Here is a 3,443-nt window from a genome sequence, read left to right on the forward strand (position 1 = left end):
CCCCGTTAAAGGGTTTTTTTTGGGGAGTTTTTCCTTATCCGCTGCGAGGGTCATAAGGACAGAGGGATGTCGTATGCTGTAAAGCCCTGTGAGGCAAATTGTGATTTGTGATATTGGGCTTTATAAATAAAATTGAATTGAAAATTGAATTGAATTAGTTGAACATATATTGTTTGAATGAAGGGTCTGTGTAGCTGTGTGGCTGTAGCTTAGAGATTTGTAATGTAGTGTCAGCCATTTTACTTTCAGTAAGAACATATATTTAATATGGATGCTGTTGTGTTAGTTGAGCCTATTTTGTTTGAATAAAAGCTCTGTGTAGCTGTGTGTGTATACCTTAGAGATTTGTAATGTAGTGTCAGCCATTTTACATTCAATATTTAATAAGGATGCTGTTGTGTTAGATGAGCATATTGTTTTAATGGAAGATCTCTTAAAATGGATGACTGTGTCGGCCATTTTACCATGTTAGACATGTAAAAAAATATATAAAAAATTATACAGCAGCAGTTTATCCAGGATATGTAGAGAGAAATGCTGTTGATTTAAATCTTATAGGTATGTTATTACATCATTGTGTCTAGCAGGCATTTAATTGTACTGATTTTCTACATCACACTTATTGTTAAATAAAGCAATGCGTTTTCTTTAATCTACAGATAACCCTCTCACTTGACAGTGTGATCTGCTACCCTCCTGCTTTTACAACTGCGATTGACCTGTGATCTGCACTACATCTGTGATCCTCTGATCCAGAACTTGTACACTACACACAAAGATAGATTCATTCAGTTGTGAACACATAACCAACTGATCAACACATTTCTGATTCTGTACATACACACGCATACACATATTGACACACACACACACTTGATTATTTTAGTAGGTGTCTGTCTACTGCTTCCAAGGTAAGTTGAGCTATGTATGTATTTGAAGGCTGAGGCCAGAGTAGTGTGGCTTTTGAGTATGATTAGCATACAGTCAGAGTGATTTGTATGATTTCTTTGTGAATGTTGAATTAATTTGTTTTGGTTGTTTGTGTCTTTTTTTAGATGCCCCGTGCCAAGTCCCACCGGCGTGCCCAGGCTATGAAGAGGAGGATGGCGACGGCACAGACTTGGACCCCCCTGCCACCAGTCCCATAGTTTCGTGCTCGTATGTATCACATAGTTTTTTTTTTTTACATGTTTCAATGGTACAAATAATATGTAATTTAAAGATGTGTAGAACATGTGTTGACATTGTTGAATTTTGATTTGCCTGAACAGGGCGCGGTACTGGTTACCGCCATCGTGTGCGGAGATGGCCAACTTCGGAGCTGACTCAGCGCAGCTTCAAGTTGGTCACTCCAGCTCAGCATCCGGAGAAGCAGGTATGATTTCTGTCTTATTCATAAAGACAGTGATGGTTGCATGGTGCCACACCTGGTGTCTGTGTTCTAAAGCAATGTCTCTGTTGTTGCAGCACGTGTTTGTTGTTGGAGACTCCCACCTGCGCGGCATCGTGGACGGGTTCGTGGCCATCCCGGAGGGCTGTCTGTCTTTTGGTTTTCTGTCTGTTCCAGGTGCAGACGCCAGGGAGCTGAGGACGGAGGTGCTGCGTGCTGCTGTTCCGTGGACCCCAGATGCCGTGTGTGCGCGCCCCGAGCAACAACCTCACTGCCAGCAGGACCATCAGTGAGGCGGCGTTGGACTTCGGTGCACTCCTGACCACCGTCTGCAGCCGCTGGCCCAAGGTGTGTTTTATGTATTTATTTATTTGTTTTTCTTTTTTTTTTGTTATTGCAGTCACTGTTACCAGTATTTATTTGGTAGTTGTGAACAGACGGTTGTGTTATGTGCTTGTTTAAGGGAATTAATGAAGAAATGGTTGTTTCTAGGTCTTTGTGTTGGACTTCCCTCCCCGTCTGACCATGGACCTTGGCTTCCAAGAGCAGCTGCGTCAGGAATACCACCGTGTCGCAGCACGCATGGGTACATTACATTTGTGGTCATCAGTTATAATTGGTGTAATTTGTAATTCAACTGAATTTATACAAGTGTAAATATTAGAAGGATTGATTATGTTGCTGTCATGTGTGTCAGGTCTCCCCTACGTGTCTGTGACGGCGCACTTCCCAGTCCATCGGTTGGAGCTGTGGTGGTGTAAGTACAGGATACTTTGTTGGTGTGATATAAGACGTGGAGTTTCATGTTTTTGGAGTGACATGTTGGTTGTGTTAAACTGTTTTCAGGTGCACCTCAGCGACTCCGATGGCATGCCCATCCTGGTGCAGCTGCTGTGGAACGTGGCCTACCTCCAGCTCGCACCCCCTCCACCCGCGCCCCCGGTGTCTCCCCGGAGATTGCTGGGTGGCCGGGTGTCCCCCACTCTGGTCGTGACGGGGCACATGGTGGCCGGGTGTCCCCCACTCTGGTCGTGACGGGGCACATTCCTGTGCCGCGTCACACTGACCCCTGCGAGTGGACGGTGGTTGGACGGCAGGGCAAGGTAATGTGTTGCTTCAAGGCAATTTGTGGCTTAAAGTTGTGCAAAGTTTTTTTGTCCAAAAATGAAATCTAACCAACTCTGTTGTTTTTGTTTTGTAAGGCTGGAACATCTCCGGTGGGACAGTCTGTCATCCCGTCCAACCCTGTGTGGTTCAGCAGTGGCATGTTGGACGCCATGGAGAAGGTTTCCCCTTCTTCTGGCTCTGGCTGCCCTGCTGATCCGCCAGCTGGGCAGGTAAGCTGTTTACACATTGCGTCAATACTGTAGGGGTCAAAACGGGAGGACAGTTTTTAAAGAGGTTTGTTTTCCTTCCTACAGACCTTCCGTGTGAAGCGTCAGCCGAGAGGTGTTGCCACAACGTGCAGAGGACGAAAGCGGCAGGTTGGTGTTTGTTTATTTTTTTTGTTTGTTCTTTTTTGGTAGGATGTTGATGTGGAATTTTTTTTATATTTCTAAAACATATGCCGTGACAAAGTGAGTGCTGTGTTTTAATGGTTTTTGATTTTTATTCTGTCTTGATAGGTTCTGGCAACACCTGTGCCTGCCCCTGTGACCGAGTCTACCTCCAAGCCCGGCCCAGCAGTCCAGGAGGTGTGTTTCATTTTAAACATAATGTCACTTATTGATGATTTTAGGAAGCAGTAACATGTAGTCTTTCGTTGTATTATTTAGTAAAACCTCATATTTTGTTTATGTGCCAGGTGCAGGTCACAGCCCAGCCATCCGTGGAGGTGGTGGTGGAGGTTGCTGCAGCGTGCCTTGCCGTGCCGATGGACTCCGCCATCCAGGAGGGAACCCGGATGTCACAGAGGATCGGCACAGATAAGGATGTTTCTGTTCCTTTTGTTACTGTTCCTGATGTTAGTGTAGTTGTGTCAGAGTCAGACAGTCATGTTGTGGCAGCAGAGGGTAGCAAAGGGTTCAGGCTGGGGAAGGTTGTGAGGGGAACG

General features: G+C 45.4%; 1 pseudogene; it reads left to right on the forward strand.

Moving 5' to 3' along the window:
* Window positions 1-3,433, forward strand: part of LOC126388595 (uncharacterized) — a 17,919-nt pseudogene extending 14,486 nt beyond the window's left edge.
* Window positions 3,434-3,443: the final 10 nt, after the last annotated feature.

The sequence above is a fragment of the Epinephelus moara genome, chromosome 4 (genome assembly GCF_006386435.1).
Source record: "Epinephelus moara isolate mb chromosome 4, YSFRI_EMoa_1.0, whole genome shotgun sequence".
Lineage (NCBI taxonomy): Eukaryota > Metazoa > Chordata > Actinopteri > Perciformes > Serranidae > Epinephelus > Epinephelus moara.